Raw genomic sequence first — 20,455 nt, forward strand, 5'->3', positions numbered from 1 at the left:
TAGTTCTCCTTCAGTGTAGTCGAGTGAGCCAGGGGTATAGAGGCACACTGGTTGCCGTTGTGTAGCAGAACACATTTCAGTGATCGCTTGCTGCTGTCAATGAACAGTCTCCAATCTTTGGGTTCGTACTGTGGCACTCCAAGCTTGAGCAGAAGCTGCGCAATATCTGCACAGTACACCAAGTCCTTCTCTTCTGAGAAAAAACGGAGGTACTCTTGATGCCTGTTGCGGAAGAAGCTGATGTCAGAGAGGAGTTTTTTCCCCTTAAATCTGGATGCCAACAGTTTGGCAGAGTCCTTTGACAAGCTGAGGTCGCGAACTAGATCATTCAACTCCTTTTGGGAAAATGGATGTGGAGCATCATCTTCAAGAACCACTTCTTCTTCGTGTCCTTCAGCACTGGAGGCATCTTTGTCACTAATGTCAGGAAGTTCTCCGAAGACAGGCACTGGAATTTCATCACAATGGGGCAGGACTCTTGATGAGGAGGAGAAAGGGGAGGGAACTGGAAGGGGAATATATGCTCTGCGCAAATGGCTGTGAACTCATGCTTGTTTTGTGAATCTATCACACTTGCTCCTTCTGCCACCCCGGATGGCAGAATAAAGCTTTTCTCTGAAACTATTCCTTGAGTGTCTGTTGACTCCCATTTCCCTGTCCCGGGCGCAAAGCTCTTCTCACCCGAGGCTAAAAAGTCTACAAGCAGAGTCTGTAACCTGAAGTGTATGTTAACCCGAGGTACCACTGTATCATTGAATTTGTCCATGGCAAGTCTGCGTTTATCTGCAGGTTGTTCAGATGTGGTGAGTTTGTAGAAGTCTTCAATCCAATCATAGAAGGGAGACGCATTTTTATTTTTCCAGCTCACCAGTATCAGTCTTTTTACTGTGGTAAGGGCACAGAGAGTCCACTTGTATTGCCCCTTTGTCAGGTTCCATGTGCTGGGTGTATAATTCGAACGGATATTTTGCTCGGTAAAGGTACATTTGGCCTCAGCGATGGGAGTCCAGCAAGGAATCATTTAGCCAGTGCAATGGAGGAGGAAGAGGTTGAAAATGCGAGACTTACTGGCACCTGTAGCAGCAGCAGCAGCAGCTGGAGCATGGCCTGCAGTGCCACCTGGTGGCCCACCTCGGAACTTCCATGCCCATCCCAGATTTAAAGCTTTAGGCATGTGTTTTACACACACACACACACACACACACACACACACACACACACACACAAATAATAATTCACAAGCAGGAAATATCCCAAACAGCTCTTCCCCTGAAATATACTCGGAGTCGAGAGTGGATTTCATGCTCTATATTCAGCTCATAGTAGCGAGGAATGAAAGTTCCCCCACAATATCTGCTTTATATACATTATTTACACAATGGGCTGCACGTGATTGGCTAATTCTGGGATTCTCCTGTAGGCCAATCAGGTTGTGGATTCACTTCCACCTGGAAATGGATTGGGTGGCTCCTGCGGACCAATCAGACTGCTGCATTGTTCTAGGACCAATCAGACTGCTGCATGTTGGATCCTATTGTTCTAGGACCAATCAGACTGTAGCATTTTGGATCCTATTCAACTCAGTACATAACATCCCCACAAACCACCCCCAAATTCCCCAGCATAGGAATAGTGTGAGTGGAGGCTGGGTGCACCACATTGGAGACCCCAGGCGGAGTAGTAGGAGAATCTCATCCTTTACTTCCACACAAGGGTGACAGGCCAAATCATCTGTCAGGATAGATATGGTGGCCACGATTTCGCTGAAAACCCGATGTCTTAGGATTCACAACAAAGCAACGGCAAACACCTGCTAAAGACCCCCTGAAATGTTTGGCGGTGAAAACCCCACATTTCATGGCACCCCCAAAAATGAGCCTTTGGCGCCCTAACTCACGGGATCCCAATTTCTCCAAAAGTCAGACGTTGTCCAATTCACTCCAAAGTGGCGCCAAACACCCAGAGAATGCCCCCTGCAAGGTTTGGGGGTGAAAACACTACGTTTCACATCGCCCCACAAAATGAGCCCTCGACGCCGTAACCCACATGGTTGTCAGGGGCTGGACTGAGGAGGAATGGTGGGAGCCCCCCCCCTCTCGAGGACCTGCTCCACAACTCCAATTTATAAAGATTATAATCCAAGATAACGAGATCTTCTTGAAATTAGAGGTCAAGAGATATGTAACAGTCAGTGCTTTATATGATTCAGCCACATGGTGGAGCAATACACAAAGATTAAAGAAGCCATGATAGCCAGCTCTGAAAAGCTGGGGTGGTTTGTGTCTTCAAAGGCATGGCAGTGTGGCTTGAAGTTAATGACTTGTAACACCTCACAGTCATCATCATCATCTAATAATAATAATAATAATAATAATAATAATAATAATAATAATAATATAATATTTATACCCAGCCACTCTGGGCGGCTTCCAACAAAATATTAAAATAAAATAGTCTGTCAAACATTCAAAGCTTCCCAGAACAGGGCTGCCTTCAGATGTCTTCTAAATGTCAGGTAGCTGTTGATCTCTTTGACATCTGGTGGGAGGGGGTTCCACAGGGCTGGCACCACTACCCTGTAACTTGGCTTCTCGTAGGGAGGGAACCGCCAAGAGGCCCTCAGCGCTGGACCTCAGTGTCCAGGCAGAATGATGGGGGTGGAGGCGCTCCTTCAGGTATACTGGGCCTTTGAGGCCGTTTAGGGCTTTAAAGGTCAGCACCAACACTTTGAATTGTGCCCGGAAACATACTGAGAGCCAATGTTGGTCTTGGGGGCCACTCCCAGTCACCAGTCTAGCTGCCACATTCTGGATTAGTTGTAGTTTCCGGGTCACCTTCAAAGGTAGCCCCACGTAGAGTGCATTGCAGTAGTCCAAGCGGGAGATAACCAGAGCATGCACCACTCTGGCGAGGCAATCCGCAGGCAGATAGGGTCTCAGCCTGCGTACTAGATGAAGCTGGTCAACAGCTGCCCTGGACACAGAATTGACCTGCACCTCCATGGACACCATGAACTGAAAGGTCCCGGGGGCGTTACCCTGAGCCTCAGCCACAAGGAATGTGCAGCAGCAGAAAATGGTAATGCTGTTCTAGATTGCATCTATGGAAGTCCAGGGTCCTGATGAAAGGAAGTCCAAGTCCTACTCTCTCCTACCTTGGTCAGGCCACACCTGGAGTCCTGTGTCCAGTTCTTGGCACCATCATTTAAGAAGGATGTTGACAAGCTGGAATGTGTGCAGAGGAGGGCAACCAAGACAACCAAGGGTTTGGAAACTAAGATTGAAGAGAAACACTGGAAGGAGCTGGGGAGGTTTGGCCTGGAAAAGAGGAAACTGAGAGGAGATCTGACAGCCATCTTCCAATATCTTAAGGGCTGTCACATGGAAGAGGGAACAAGCTTGTTTTCTCCTGCTCTAGAAGGTAGGACTCGAACCCATGGATTCAAGTTATAAGAAAGGAGATTCCAACTAAACATTCATAAAAACTTTCTGACAGTAAGGGCTGTTTGGCGTTGGAACAGATTCCCATGAGAGGTGGTGGACTCTCCTTCCTTGGAGGTTACTAAGCAGAGGTTGGGTGGCCGTCTGCCATGGATGCTTTTGCTGAGATTGCTGCATCACAGGGGGTTGGACTAGATGACCCTTGGTGTCCCTTCCAGCTATAAGTTTCTATGATTCTATGAAATTGATCTGGATTAATGACAGCCATCCACCAGTGTCATATGCAAAACTGCTTCCCACCCCACCCCCTTACTGATTAATATATATAAAAAATACATTAAAGTAGACAAATAATAACTTACAAAAGGATCAATAAACGTGTCACCTTTATTATATAAACTGTTATCATAATCACATGTCAAAATTTCTTTTGTGAATGAAATAAAATGGTTTCAAACAGTTTTTAATAACCAACAATCAAATGTAGTGCTTGGGGTACAGCTTAGATCAATTCCCCAGATGTTCAGTGTCCAGGGGTTCAGTGCCTGGCACCCAGAAACTCATGGCAAAGGGGAGTCTGGCACCAAGTAACTCTTAACATTTCACTTCCTTGCAAGCTAAGGAAAGCTTTTGATTGGCAGAAGACACTGGGCAGAAACAGAAAGAAACAGGGGGATGAGGGGGTCTAAGGGTGAAGTCCTGCTCCTGTCCATCCTAATACTGGACAGTTTATTACAGGATGTTGAGAAGGGTCATTTTTTACTATGAATTGAGAAACAGCAGCCATAGTCTAGGCCAGGAGTGTTTTTCCTTGGTGACACCGCCATGTTGAAAAGTGTGTGTTTGCAAGGTGTTTCCTGTCCTGTCCAGAAATGCACTGTGCTGGATGAAGCCAGCTCTAGATCCTTCCTAAATAAAAATAAATAAAAACCCACTGGAAGATATATTTGAAAAATTAATGTTAAGGGGAACAATTCACATTGTTAAGCAAGGTAGCTAAAGCAACAGGGTCAGGGCCTCCATTGTGACACGTCCCCCTGCTGAGTGACTTGGCTGAGGACTTTGGGAAGAGCAACTACTTGAGGATAGTTCAGGAGAAAGGAGGTGGTTTGTGAGAAGTAATGATGTTTTCCGGCAAAATAAAGATTTCTTCTTCTTGAGTGTAAGTAGGATGTCTAATTCTTTCTGCATTCTGCTTCTTTTGCTCTCCCTCAAGATTTAGAAACATAGGGCAGTAAGGCAGATCTGGAAAAAGCCTAGGTAAAGGTACAGGTACCCCTGACCGTTAGGTCCAGTCGCGGACGACTCTAGGGTTGCGCGCTCATCTCGCTCTATAGGCTGAGGGAGCCGGCGTACAGCTTCCGGGTCATGTGGCCAGGATGACGAAGCCGCTTCTGGCAAAAGCAGAGCAGTGCACGGAAAGGCTGTTTACCTTCCCGACAGAACGGCACCTACCGTATTTTTGGCTGTATAGGACGCACCGGACCATAAGACGCACCGGATCATAGGAGGGGGAGAACGGGGGGGTGAGGAATTCTCTCCCTCTCTGCTCAGTGTCCCTTCAGCGAAGCGGCAGGATAAACGGAGCCCCTTCGATTTCTCCTCCCGCTTCACTGAAGGGGCGCTGCGCAGAGAGGGAAAACTGTGCACCGACCCCTCTCGCTCTCCAGGCTTCAGGCGGCTATCCGCAAGCCTTCTGAGTGCAGCGGGAACTCCTGCTGCGCTTGGAAGGCTTGCGGATAGCTGCCTGAAGCCCCCAGAGCGCAGCCTTTGAAGCCTCCACAGAGCAGCGGGCTGAAGCCATCCCCAAGCTAGAACAGTGAGACGGAGCACCGCGCAGTGAGCTCCGACTCACTGTTCTGGCTTCGGGGACGGCCTTTGAAGCCTCCGCAGGGCGGCAGGGTGCCTTCACCCCGCTGCCCTGCGGAGGCTTTGCGCAGCTAACCCCAAGCTAGAACAGCGAGATGGGGCGCTGTGCAGCGATCCTTCTGCCTGCTCTGGCTTTGGGCTTAGCTGCGCAGCCTGCATTCACTCCATAGGGCGCACACAAATTTTCCCTTAATTTTTGTTTTTTTTTATAATATATTTTTTATTAGCAAACCAATCAAATCACATTACTTCCAAATTACAAAACCGAATTTTAAATTTTGGTTGGGGGTACCCATGCTTCGAGCTCAGAAAGGGATCCAATCATTTCTTATTTCTGCTGCTTTGATCATTTCCCCTTAATTTTTGGAGGGGGAAAAGTGCGCCCTATAGAGTGAAAAATACGGTATTTATCTACTTCCACTTTTGAACTGCTAGGTGACTTCAGATGGCTATCCGCAAGCCTTCGAAGTACAGCGGGAACTCCTGCTGCGCTCCGAAAGCTTGCGGATAGCTGCCTGAAGCCAACGGAGTGCAGCCTTTGAAGCCTCTGCAGAGCAGCGGGGTGAAGGCACCCCGCTGTCCTGCGGAGGCTTTGCGCAGCTAACCCCAAGCTAGAACAGCGAGACGGAGCGCTGCGCAGCGCTCCTTCTGCCTGCTCTGGCTTTGGGCTTAGCTGCGCAGCCTGCATTCACTCCATAGGGCGCACACAAATTTTCCCTTAATTTTTGTTTTTTTTATAATATATTTTTTATTAGCAAACCAATCAAATCACATTAGTTCCAAATTACAAAACCAAATTTTAAATTTTTGTTGGGGGTACCCATGCTTTGAGCTCTTAAAGGGATCCAATCATCTCTTATTTCTGCTGCTTTGATCATTTCCCCTTAATTTTTGGAGGGGGGAAATTGCGTCCTATAGAGCGAAAAATACGGTATTTATCTACTTCCACTTTGTGCTTTCGAACTGCTAGGTTGGCAGGTGCTGGGACCGAGCAGCGGAAGCTCACCCCGTCGCGGGGATTCGAACTGCCGACCTTCTGATCAGCAAGCCCTAGGCTCTGTGGCCACCCGTGTCCCTACGGAAAAAGCCTATCGCAGACCAAATCCCCCTTCCAAACCTGGTATGTAAGGGCTTCCGGTTTTTCCGCCCTCCGTTGTGGATGTGCTTCGTGGGTTCTCCGCGCCTAGCAGCTGTTAGAGGGAATTTTGGGGGGCAACGCGGAGGCTACACGACCCCCAAAAAGGCTCTGGGCGTGGCCCAGGGCTGACATTGTCCGGCAGTGTCAAAAAAGGAACCCTTCAAAGCCCACGTCCTAACCAGGAGGTGTGTCGACAGAGAGTACCTAGACGCAAGGACACGAGCAATCCTCAGCAGCAAGCCTCAAAGTCCCAAAGGGTAAGAACGGCAGCTAACAAGGAGAGCTTGAGGAGAAGAGGGTCTGTGAGACTTATTTATACAAACTGAACTGCTCAGAAACAGACCCGAAAGACTAGCACATAAAGAGTAAAGAACGGGAGATTTTATCTTAAACATATTGGAAATCTTTCTCATTATACGTAAGCATAAGCAAAGATTTCTCTAACAAGTACCAGTAAGAAAAGGAAGACAGATTCAAATTTCACTCTGCAGCAGCAGTACTAGCCCATTAAAAGAAGCGGAATTCAAGGACTTAACTTGTTTTTTACTTTGAAGTGGCATGAGCCCAGCAAAAGAGACTGAGTTAAAAGGCTTGGATTGTCAGCGCTGTTTGTGGTAAAAGTGTGGAAGTTACTCGAAAACAAAGGTAAAAGAGAAGGCAACACTTTTAATATTGAATTTATATTAAACACTAACCTATAAAGATGGCAAAGATGGCGTAGGGTGGTCTAGGAGAAACGGCTGGACTAATTGGAGAATCGGGAAGAGAAGAAAAGTGGCGAAAGGAGGGGCAGAACTGCACAAAAGAGGAAAGGGACTATACAATTAAAGATGAGCATCTTTAGCTTGAGGAGGTAGTTTGTGAGAAAGGAAATACGTTTTCTGGTGTAATGAAGAGACTTTCTTCATATAAAGTATAAGTAGGATTCCTAATTCCTTCTGCATTCTGTTTCTTTTACTATCCCTCAAGATTCAGAAACATAGGGAACCAAGTCATGGTTAGATTAGTTTATAAAGATTGGCTGCGTGAGCTGCTGGTCTCCTGCTGTCACGTGCCAAAGATCCATCCCCTGGTCTGTGAGGAGGAGGAGGAAGAGATATTGGAAGAGAAATGGGAGGATGAAGTGATGGTTATGAAGATCAGAAGGAATCTTTAGTGAAGGTGAAAATAATTTATGTAAGACCAAGCGACCAGGGGATGGATGCCACTGATACCAATTTAGATGGGGAGTGTTGATCTTTGTTCATCAGGAGCAGGGAGGCCAGAGAAAATCCCGCTCGCTGGGGAGCGGGGAGGCAGCTCCCTGATTCAAGAAGAATTTAAGGATGGGATGAGGACTTTGGGATGAGAAACTATTTGAGGATAGTTCAGACGAGAGGAGGAAGATTTTGAGGAAGCAAACATGTTTTTTAGCGCAACGAATTGACTTTCTTCATCTAAAGCGTAAGTAGAATGCCTAAATCACTGTGCTACATGAAAAGGAAGAGGTATCGAACTTTTTAAAATAAGCAAAGCAAAACTGCTTAACCCACTAAAATATATATTTTTAAAAATGAACATTAAAGGGAGCCATGTCCCTTGTAAAGCCAGGTAGCTAAAGTGACGGTGTCATGTCCTCCATTGTGACACGTTCTCCGGCTGACTTGGCTGACAACTTTGGGAAGAGCAACTATTTGAGGATAGTTCAAATAAAATAGGTTGTTGGTGTGAATTGTGTTTTCTGAAAAATGAAAATTTATTCATCTCGTGTATACGTAGGATCTCTTATTCTTCCTGCATTTTGCTTCATTTGCTATCCCTCAAGATTCAGATATATAAGGAACCATATCATGGTTAGATTAATTTTTAAAGATTGACCTCAGGACCCTCTTAGATCCTTTAAGGGAAATGGCTTGCCTTCTCCCTTGCGGGCATCACCACAAGAAAGGGATCTCCCAGTTCTGGAGGGTCTCTTGACAAGATGCCCTCCTCTCTGGTTTCAGCTGCTTGCTGCAATCGCCATGAGAGGTTTCTGAAAGTAGGTTTATCTGCCAGATAAAGAGTATCAAGGAAGCATCTAGAACCCATTTCCTGACTATTTTCCCTCTTCTTCCCTAGATTCTGCAGTCTGAGAAGGCTGGGTGAGCTGCTGGTCTCCTGCTGTCGTGCCACAAAAATCCATCCCCTGGTCTGTGAGGAGGAGGACACAGTGAGTGTAATGAAGGATGGAAAGGAAAGAAGGGTAAAGGTGAGAACGATCTACGTAAGGCCAAGGGACCAGAGGATGGATACCACAGATGCTACTACCAATGGTGAGTGTTGATCTTTGTTCAGGAGGAACAGGGAGGCCAGAGAGAATCTGGATCACTGAGGGTGGGGGGAGGCAGCTCCCTCATTCAAGAAGAGTTCAGGGATGGGATGAGGAAGGGAGGAAGGGAGAATAACGCAAGCCACCTGGAGATCCTTGCAGGAAAGATGGGTCATCAATGTAATAATTAATGAAAAAATTAAGAATCTTTTCTCTTCATTTCTCTTCAGGCAGTGATAGCAGTGAGGCCAGCAGCTCCAGTACAGCTCTACCCCGCTCCAAGACCCAGTTCTCCCTTCGCCCAAAATCCAAGTATCTAAATAAATTAATAATAGGGGTGCGGGTGGCGCTGTGGGTTAAACCACAGAGCCTAGGACTTGCCTATCAGAAGGTCGGCGGTTCGAATCCCCACGACGGAGTGAACTCCCGTTGCTCGGTCCCTGCTCCTGCCAACCTAGCAGTTCGAAAGCACGTCAAAGGGCAAGTAGATAAATAGGTAATGCTCCGGCGGGAAGGTAAAGGGCGTTTCCGTGCGCTGCTCTGGTTCAGAAGCAGCTTAGTCATGCTGGCCACATGACCCGGAAGCTGTTCATGACCGGTCCGCCATTAAAGTGCTGCAACCCCAGAGTCGGCCACGACTGGACCTAATGGTCAGGGGTCCCTTTACCTTTATATATTTCAAAAACACTGAGTCTCCAGTGTGGTCTCTCGTCACAAGGAAACAGACTTTATAAAGAGGCAACCTTTCAAACTTCTTATAAATGGAAACTGGGGAAAGCCCCCTCCAAAAGAATAGACTGTGCCCAGTGACTAGCTGATCCACATGCCTGTTCAGTTGACGCTCTAGATGCCTACTCAGTTGTTCTCCAAGGCTGTTGAAAGAGAGAATGGCCAGTGTGGCAGGCTGGGCGAGCTGCTGGCCTCCTGCTGTCGTGCCCCTAAAATCCACCCCCTGGTCTCCGAGGAGGAGGAGGAAGAGATATTGGAAGAGAAATGGAATGAGGAAGTAAATATAATTAAAGAAAGGGAGAATAGCGTAAGCCACCTGGAGATCCTTGAAGGAAAGATGGGTTGTCAACAGAATAATCAATGGAAAGATTAAAAATATTTTCTCTTCTTCTCTCTTCCGGGCAGCGACAGCAGTGAGGCCAGCAACTCCAGCACAGATCTCCCTCCCCACCAAGACCCAGTCCCCCCCTTCCCCACAAACCCAAATAGGGGGAAAAAAAATCATCATCATCCTTATTATTCTAATCAAGTTCCTTTACAAACATGCTATTCTGTGATCATCCTTTTATCCTAGGCGGTGCTTTTTCCTACGTTTGTGAGCATGAGTGGAAATCCTGAGTCTCGCTGCAGGAGTCGACAGTTTGGCTCCTTCCCTTGTTGGTGCTCCTAGATGGAACTGCGCATGTGCGAAGACAAGACAGAGCCTTCCAAACTGGATCAAGAAACGTGTCACCCGTTGTCTGAAAACCACTGTCCTAATCACATGCCAGATTGTCTTTTTTGAATGAAATAAAATGCTTTCAAATAGTTTTTTAATGTTGGCATTTGTCTGTCTTGAGAATCAATGGAGTGTGCCTACGGGGGTGAGGTCAAAAGTCAAGCAACAGTGTCAGCAGTCCCAAAGTGACCTCTCCAGGGAGCAAGACTGGGCAGTGTGTCTGGAGGTCCTGGGCTTCCCAGATGACAAGACTCCCTCTCTTGGCCTTGCAGATGTGTCTCCAAGGAAAGCAGAGTTAGGCACCAGTTGGGCTGCAGGAGATGTCAGAAGGGGTTGTAAACGGCGCCATCCAACCGCCTGAGGGACTCCACTCCAGATTTGTGTAGGCTTTACTCCTTAGCCTTTTCAGCTCCCAAAGATATCCCACAAGGCAAATTAGGATCAGAGTTTTCCTTCTCTTCGATGGGCTATCTTTATAGGTGGATGAGCCCCATCTGCTCCTCACTTCCCTCCACAGCATTGCAGAAACCACCTTCTTGACCACTGGGCCCACGCTTGTTCTTGTCCGCTCAATCTGCTGGAGCCTGTCTTGGCACACAGGGGAAGTTCCTGAGCATTTGAGACTCCTTGGCTGCCCTCACCTGGTTTAGGTGGCCAGTCAAACCGTTCCCAGGATGTGGCCTCTGTCACATGCTGACCGTTTCTAGGAGCAAGAGAACAAACTTTTTATTAAAGAATGGAAATGGTTTAATGAATAGTTACAAACTGTAAACAGATAAGAACATTGGCAGGATTATTGGAATAACCTGCAGTTTAATAAGATTATCTATTTAAAGCAGATGCATAAATGAAGAAATTGAGGTAATTTGGATATGCATAAGATATGAAGAATCAATTTAAGGAACTGCAGAAAGAGGGGGAAGGAAGTCAAGTTTTGAAATGTTAAAATGACTGCAAAATTATTGAAATGTATAAACTTGAAAATCATATTTTTTTAAAAAACAAATATTTCGCCAAAAATCAGACGTCATCCGTCTCACTCCCAACTGGAGCCAAAGGACACAGGCCTGGCCAGGACAGCTTTCCAGTTATAGCTTTTGCGGTGATGACGTATGTAAGCCTCAACTGTCCTGCATCTACTCCAGCTGAGGAATCACACACCTCCTCCCGAAGCTAGCGAGCCCCACCTGGGCTGTGGGTCCTTGCCTTCCGTCCCTCCCAACTGACAGTTGTTAGTTCTGGAATCCTGAGCTTGAGGGGGGGTACATCCCATTTCGCCCCGTGGGACACTCACCACCCCTTAGCCACCTGCCTTTGGCGCTGCAGCAGTGATGGCTTTGGTCCCTGAAAGAGCATGCAAGATCTCTAACAAATCTCAATACATATTTTGCTCTCCTGGACATCTTGCAAGACTTCAATGAGATCTCACAAGATCTTGCAGAAAATCTCCAATCTGTTTAGCTGCAAGCACACTCCTTTAAATTTTTTTTCTTATTTTGTACAAATTTCTCAATCTAACAGATTTGCACATAGGATTCTGTATCCCATGAAACGGCACAAAATGAGCCCTCGACGCCGTAACCCACATGGTTGTCAGGGGCTGGACTGAGGAGGAATGGTGGGAGCCCCCCCCCCTCTTGGAACTCCTGGAATGCTCAGCGGCAGGGAGGTCTCTCTTCAGAGTCCAACAGTAGTCAGCCATCATGACTGCGTCCCAGCGACCCTGATACCTGGTCTCCATCTCTTTCATGTCCTGATGGAATCTCTCCCCCTGCTCGTCACTCATTGAACCCAGGTTCTCAGAAAACCGGTCCATATGTGAAAATAGGTAGTGCATCTTGACGCTCATGTTGCAGCCCAGGTTTCTGAAAGCAGTCAGCATGTTGTTGACAAGTTCTGCATAGTTTCTGACCTTATTGTTGCTTAGAAAGTTCTTCACTACCAGAACAAATGCCTTCCACGCTTCCAGTTCCATTTCGTTCATTGAGTTTCGGAACTCTGGATCTCTGATGAGCTGACGGATCTGAGGACCGTCAAAGATGCCAGCTTTCAATTTCTCCATGGTCAATCCTGGCACAAGTGAAGCAGTCACCATCCTTGTCCAGAGCCTTTGGTGAACTGCTTGATTAAGCCGAGCTTGATGTGCAGCGGTGGGAAGAGTATTCTGTCTCTGTCCACCAGAGGGTCATTGATGACGTTCCTTTCTTTACAAAGCACCAATTCCTCCCGCACAGGCCAGTCCTTCTTCGTGTAATGCTGAGCACGGTCCCTACTATCCCACATGCACAGAAAACATGGGTACTTGTTGAAGCCAGACTGTTGTCCCAACAAAAAGTTCACCATCTTCAGGTCAACACAAATAAACCACTTATGCTGACCATAACCAATTTTCTCCAGCACATACTTCACTGCTTCATAGTTCTCCTTCAGTGTAGTCGAGTGAGCCAGGGGTATAGAGGCACACTGGTTGCCGTTGTGTAGCAGAACACATTTCAGTGATCGCTTGCTGCTGTCAATGAACAGTCTCCAATCTTTGGGTTCGTACTGTGGCACTCCAAGCTTGAGCAGAAGCTGCGCAATATCTGCACAGTACACCAAGTCCTTCTCTTCTGAGAAAAAACGGAGGTACTCTTGATGCCTGTTGCGGAAGAAGCTGATGTCAGAGAGGAGTTTTTTCCCCTTCAATCTGGATGCCAACAGTTTGGCAGAGTCCTTTGACAAGCTGAGGTCGCGAACTAGATCATTCAACTCCTTTTGGGAAAATGGATGTGGAGCATCATCTTCAAGAACCACTTCTTCTTCGTGTCCTTCAGCACTGGAGGCATCTTTGTCACTAATGTCAGGAAGTTCTCCGAAGACAGGCACTGGAATTTCATCACAATGGGGCAGGACTCTTGATGAGGAGGAGAAAGGGGAGGGAACTGGAAGGGGAATATATGCTCTGCGCAAATGGCTGTGAACTCATGCTTGTTTTGTGAATCTATCACACTTGCTCCTTCTGCCACCCCGGATGGCAGAATAAAGCTTTTCTCTGAAACTATTCCTTGAGTGTCTGTTGACTCCCATTTCCCCGTCCCGGGCGCAAAGCTCTTCTCACCCGAGGCTAAAAAGTCTACAAGCAGAGTCTGTAACCTGAAGTGTATGTTAACCCGAGGTACCACTGTATCATTGAATTTGTCCATGGCAAGTCTGCGTTTATCTGCAGGTTGTTCAGATGTGGTGAGTTTGTAGAAGTCTTCAATCCAATCATAGAAGGGAGACGCATTTTTATTTTTCCAGCTCACCAGTATCAGTCTTTTTACTGTGGTAAGGGCACAGAGAGTCCGCTTGTATTGCCCCTTTGTCAGGTTCCATGTGCTGGGTGTATAATTCGAATGGATATTTTGCTCGGTAAAGGTACATTTGGCCTCAGCGATGGGAGTCCAGCAAGGAATCATTTAGCCAGTGCAATGGAGGAGGAAGAGGTTGAAAATGCGAGACTTACTGGCACCTGTAGCAGCAGCAGCAGCAGCTGGAGCATGGCCTGCAGTGCCACCTGGTGGCCCACCTCGGAACTTCCATGCCCATCCCAGATTTAAAGCTTTAGGCATGTGTTTTACACACACACACACACACACACACACACACACACACACACACACAAATAATAATTCACAAGCAGGAAATATCCCAAACAGCTCTTCCCCTGAAATATACTCGGAGTCGAGAGTGGATTTCATGCTCTATATTCAGCTCATAGTAGCGAGGAATGAAAGTTCCCCCACAATATCTGCTTTATATACATTATTTACACAATGGGCTGCACGTGATTGGCTAATTCTGGGATTCTCCTGTAGGCCAATCAGGTTGTGGATTCACTTCCACCTGGAAATGGATTGGGTGGCTCCTGCGGACCAATCAGACTGCTGCATTGTTCTAGGACCAATCAGACTGCTGCATGTTGGATCCTATTGTTCTAGGACCAATCAGACTGTAGCATTTTGGATCCTATTCAACTCAGTACATAACATCCCCACAAACCACCCCCAAATCCCCCAGCATAGGAATAGTGTGAGTGGAGGCTGGGTGCACCACATTGGAGACCCCAGGCAGAGTAGTAGGGGAATCTCATCCTTTACTTCCACACAAGGGTGACAGGCCAAATCATCTGTCAGGATAGATATGGTGGCCACGATTTCGCTGAAAACCCGATGTCTTAGGATTCACAACAAAGCAACGGCAAACACCTGCTAAAGACCCCCTGAAATGTTTGGCGGTGAAAACCCCACATTTCATGGCACCCCCAAAAATGAGCCTTTGGCGCCCTAACTCATGGGATCCCAATTTCTCCAAAAGTCAGACGTTGTCAGATTCACTCCAAAGTGGCGCCAAACACCCAGAGAATGCCCCCTGCAAGGTTTGGGGGTGAAAACACTACGTTTCACATCGCCCCACAAAATGAGCCCTCGACGCCGTAACCCACATGGTTGTCAGGGGCTGGACTGAGGAGGAATGGTGGGAGCCCCCCCCCCCCACTCTCGAGGACCTGCTCCACAACTCCAATTTATAAAGATTATAATCCAAGTTAACGAGATCTTCTTGCAATTAGAGGTCAAGAGATATGTAAAAGTCAGTGCTTTATATGATTCAGCCACATGGTGGAGCAATACACAAAGATTAAAGAAGCCATGATAGCCAGCTCTGAAAAGCTGGGATGGTTTGTGTCTTCAAAGGCATGGCAGTGTGGCTTGAAGTTAATGACTTGTAACACCTCACAGTCATCATCATAATATAATAATAATAATTTATTATTTATACCCAGCCACTCTGGGCGGCCTCCAACAAAATATTAAAATAAAAAAGTCTGTCAAACATTCAAAGCTTCCCAGAACAGGGCTGCCTTCAGATGTCTTCTAAATGTCAGGTAGCTGTTTATCTCTCTGACATCTGGTGGGAGGGGGTTCCACAGGGCAGGCACCACTACCCTGTAACTTGGCTTCTCGTAGGGAGGGAACCGCCAAAAGGCCCTCAGCGCTGGACCTCAGTGTCCAGGCAGAATGATGGGGGTGGAAGCGCTCCTTCAGGTATACCGGGCCTCTGAGGCCGTTTAGGGCTTTAAAGGTCAGCACCAACACTTTGAATTGTGCCCGGAAACATACTGAGAGCCAATGTAGGTCTTGGGGGCCACTCCCAGTCACCAGTCTAGCTGCCGCATTCTGGATTAGTTGTAGTTTCCGGGTCACCTTCAAAGGTAGCCCCACGTAGAGCGCATTGCAGTAGTCCAAGCGGGAGATAACCAGAGCATGCACCACTCTGGCGAGGCAATCCGCAGGCAGATAGGGTCTCAGCCTGCGTACTAGATGAAGCTGGTCAACAGCTGCCCTGGACACAGAATTGACCTGCGCCTCCATGGACACCATGAACTGAAAGGTCCCGGGGGCGTTACCCTGAGCCTCAGCCACAAAGAATGTGCAGCAGCAGAAAATGGTAATGCTGTTCTAGATTGCATCTATGGAAGTCCAGGGTCCTGATGAAACAAAGTCCAAGTCCTACTCTCTCCTACCTTGGTCAGGCCACACCTGGAGTCCTGTGTCCAGTTCTGGGCACCATCATTTAAGAAGGATGTTGACAAGCTGGAATGTGTGCAGAGGAGGGCAACCAAGACAACCAAGGGTCTGGAAACTAAGATTGAAGAGAAACACTTGAAGGAGCTGGGGAGGTTTGGCCTGGAAAAGAGGAAACTGAGAGGAGATCTGACAGCCATCTTCCAATATCTTAAGGGCTGTCACATGGAAGAGGGAACAAGCTTGTTTTCTCCTGCTCTAGATGGTAGGACTCGAACCCATGGATTCAAGTTATAAGAAAGGAGATTCCAACTAAACATTCATAAAAACTCTCTGACAGTAGGGATGGTTGGCATTGGAACAGATTCCCATGAGAGGTGGTGGACTCTCCTTCCTTGGAGGTTACTAAGCAGAGGTTGGGTGGCCGTCTGCCATGGATGCTTTTGCTGAGATTGCTGCATCACAGGGGGTTGGACTAGATGACCCTTGGGGTCCCTTCCAGCTATAAGTTTCTATGATTCTATGAAATTGATCTGGATTAATGACAGCCATCCACCAGTTTCATATGCAAAACTGCTTCCCACCCCACCCCCTTACTGATTAATATATATATATAAAATACATTAAAGTAGACAAATAATAACTTACAAAAAGGATCAATAAACGTGTCACCTTTATTATATAAACTGTTATCATAATCACATGTCAAAATTTCTTTTGTGAATGAAATAAAATGGTTTCAATCAGTTTTTAATAACCAACAATCAAATGTAGTGCTTGGGGTACAGCTTAGATCAATTCCCCAGATGTTCAGTGTCCAGGGGTTCAGTGCCTGGCACCCAGAAACTCATGGCAAAGGGGAGTCTGGCACCAAGTAACTCATAACATTTCACTTCCTTGCAAGCTAAGGAAAGCTGTTGATTGGCAGAAGACACTGGGCAGAAACAGAAAGAAACAGGGGGATTAGGGGGTCTAAGGGTGAAGTCCTGCTCCTGTCCATCCTAATACTGGACAGATTATTACAGGATGTTGAGAAGGGTCATTTTTTACTATTAACTGAGAAACAGCAGCCATAGTCTAGGCCAGGAGTGTTTTTCCTTGGTGACACCGCCATGTTGAAAAGTGTGTGTTTGCAAGGTGTTTCCTGTCCTGTCCAGAAATGCACCGTGCTGGATGAAGCCAGCTCTAAATCCTTCCTAAATAAATAAAATAAAAACCCACTGGAAGATCTATTTGAAAAATTAATGTTAAAGGGAACAATTCACATTGTTAAGCAAGGTAGCTAAAGCAACAGGGTCAGGGCCTCCATTGTGACACATCCCCCTGCTGAGTGACTTGGCTGAGGACTTTGGGAAGAGCAACTACTTGAGGATAGTTCAGGAGAAAGGAGGTGGTTTGTGAGAAGTAATGATGTTTTCCGGCAAAATAAAGATTTCTTCTTCTTGAGTGTAAGTAGGATGTCTAATTCTTTCTGCATTCTGCTTCTTTTGCTCTCCCTCAAGATTTAGAAACATAGGGCAGTAAGGCAGATCTGGAAAAAGCCTAGGTAAAGGTACAGGGACCCCTGACCGTTAGGTCCAGTCGCGGACGACTCTAGGGTTGCGCGATCATCTCGCTCTATAGGCTGAGGGAGCCGGCGTACAGCTTCCGGGTCATGTGGCCAGAATGATGAAGCCGCTTCTGGCAAAAGCAGAGCAGTGCACGGAAAGGCTGTTTACCTTCCCGACAGAACGGCACCTACCGTATTTTTCGCTCTATAGGACGCACTGGACCATAAGACGCACCGGATCATAGGAGGGGGAGAACGGGGGGGGGGGGATTCTCTCCCTCTCTGCTCAGTGTCCCTTCAGCGAAGCGGCAGGAGAAACGGAGCCCCTTCGATCTCTCCTCCCGCTTCACTGAAGGGGCGCTGCGCAGAGAGGGAAAACTGTGCAGCGCCTCTCCAGTGAAGCGTAGCCTGGAGAGCAAGAGGGATCGGTGTGCACCGACCCCTCTCGCTCTCCAGGTTTCAGGCGGCTATCCGCAAGCCTTCTGAGTGCAGCGGGAACTCCTGCTGCGCTTGGAAGGCTTGCGGATAGCTGCCTGAAGCCCCCAGAGCGCAGCCTTTGAAGCCTACGCAGAGCAGCGGGGTGAAGGCACCCCGCTGCCCTGCGGAGGCTTTGTGCAGCCATCCCCAAGCTAGAACAGTGAGACGGAGCACCGCGCAGTGAGCTCCTTCTCACTGTTCTGGCTTCGGGGACGGCCTTTGAAGACTCCGCAGGGCGGCAGGGTGCCTTCATCCGGCTGCCCTGCGGAGGCTTTGCGCAGCTAACCCCAAGCTAGAACAGCGAGATGGAGCGCTGCGCAGCGCTCCTTCTGCCTGCTCTGGCTTTGGGCTTAGCTGCGCAGCCTGCATTCACTCCATAGGGCGCACACAAATTTTCCCTTAATTTTTGTTTTTTTAATAATATATTTTTTATTAGCAAACCAATCAAATCACATTAGTTCCAAATTACAAAACCGAATTTTAAATTTTTGTTGGGGGTACCCATGCTTCGAGCTCAGAAAGGGATCCAATCATCTCTTATTTCTGCTGCTTTGATCATTTCCCCTTAATTTTTGGAGGGGGGAAATTGCGTCCTATAGAGCGAAAAATACGGTATTTATCTACTTCCACTTTGTGCTTTCGAACTGCTAGGTTGGCAGGAGCTGGGACCGAGCAGCGGGAACTCACCCCGGCGCGGGGATTCGAGCTGCCGACCTTCTGATCAGCAAGCCCTAGGCTCTGTGGCCACCTGTGTCCCTACGGAAAAAGCCTATCACAGACCAAATCCCCCTCCCAAACCTGGTATGTAAGGGCTTCCGGTTTTTCCGCCCTCCGTTGTGGATGTGCTTCACGGGTTCTCCGCGCCTAGCAGCTGTTAGAGGGAACTTTGGGGGGCAACGCGGAGGCTACACGACCCCCAAAAAGGCTCTGGCCGTGGCCCAGGGTTGACATTGTCCAGCAGCGTCAAAAAGGGAACCCTTCGAAGCCCACGTCCTAACCAGGAGGTGAGTCGACAGAGAGTACCTAGACGCAAGGATACGAGCAATCCTCAGCAACAAGCCTCAAAGTCCCAAAGGGTAAGAACGGCAGCTAACAAGGAGAGCTTGAGGAGAAGAGGGTCTGTGAGACTTATTTATACAAACTGAACTGCTCAGAAACAGACCCAAAAGACTAGCACATAAAGAGTAAAGAATGGGAGATTTTATCTTAAACATATTGGAAATCTTTCTCATTATACGTAAGCATAAGCAAAGATTTCTCTAACAAGTACCAGTAAGAAAAGCAAGACAGATTCAAATTTCACTCTGCAGCAGCAGTACTAGCCCATTAAAAGAAGCGGAATTCAAGGACTTAACTTGTTTTTTACTTTGAAGTGGCATGAGCCCAGCAAAAGAGACTGAGTTAAAAGACTTGGATTGTCAGCGCTGTTTGCGGTAAAAGAGTGGAAGTTACTGGAAAACAAAGGTAAAAGAGAAGGCAACACTTTTAATATTGAACTTATATTAAACACTAACCTATAAAGATGGCAAAGATGGCATAGCGTGGTCTAGGAGAAACGGCTGGACTAATTGGAGAATCGGGAAGAGAAGAAAAGTGGCGAAAGGAGGGGCAGAACTGCACAAAAGAGGAAAGGGACTATAAAATTAAAGATGAGCATCTTTAGTTTGAGGAGGTAGTTTGTGAGAAAGGAAATACGTTTTCTGGTGTAATGAAGAGACTTTCTTCATATAAAGTATAAGTAGGACTCCTAATTCCTTCTGCATTCTGTTTCTTTTACTATCCCTCAAGATTCAGAAACATAGGGAACCAAGTCATGGTTAGATTAGTTTATAAAGATTGGCTGCGTGAGCTGCTGGTCTCCTGCTGTCACGTGCCAAAGATCCATCCCCTGGTCTGTGAGGAGGAAGAAGAAGAGATATTGGAAGAGAAATGGGAGGATGAAGTGATGGTTATGAAGATCAGAAGGAATCTTTAGTGAAGGTGAAAACAATTTATGTAAGAACAAGCGACCAGGGGATGGATGCCACCGATATATAGATGGGGAGTGTTGATCTTTGTTCTTGAGGAACAGGGAGGCCAGAGAGAATCTGGATCACTGGGATGGGGGGAGGCAGCTCCCTGATTCAAGAAGAGTTCAGGGATGGGATGAGGAAGGGAGGAAGGGAGAATAACGCAAGCCACCTGGAGATCCTTGCAGGAAAGATGGGCCATCAATGTAGTAATCAATGAAAAAATTAAGAATTCTTTCTCTTCATTTCTCTTCATTTCTCTTCATTTCTCTTCATTTCTCTTCATTTCTCTTCATTTCTCTTCAGGCAGCGATAGCAGTGAGGCCAGCAGCTCCAGTACAGCTCTACCCCACTCCAAGACCCAGTTCTCCCTTCGCCCAAAACCCAAGTATCTAAATAAATAAATAATAGGGATGCAGGTGGCGCTGTGGGTTAAACCACAGAGCCTAGGACTTGCCTATCAGAAGGCTGGCAGTTCGAATCCCCATGACGGAGTGAACTCCCGTTGCTCGGTCCCTGCTGCTGCCAACCTAGCAGTTCGAAAGCACATCAAAGGGCAAGTAGATAAATAGGTAATGCTCCGGCAGGAAGGTAAAGAGCGTTTCCGTGCGCTGCTCTGGTTCAGAAGCAGCTTAGTCATGCTGGCCACATGACCCGGAAGCTGTTCATGACCGGTCCGCCAATAAAGCAAGATGA

Source organism: Podarcis muralis, chromosome 5, assembly GCF_964188315.1.
Source record: "Podarcis muralis chromosome 5, rPodMur119.hap1.1, whole genome shotgun sequence".
NCBI classification, from domain to species: domain Eukaryota; kingdom Metazoa; phylum Chordata; class Lepidosauria; order Squamata; family Lacertidae; genus Podarcis; species Podarcis muralis.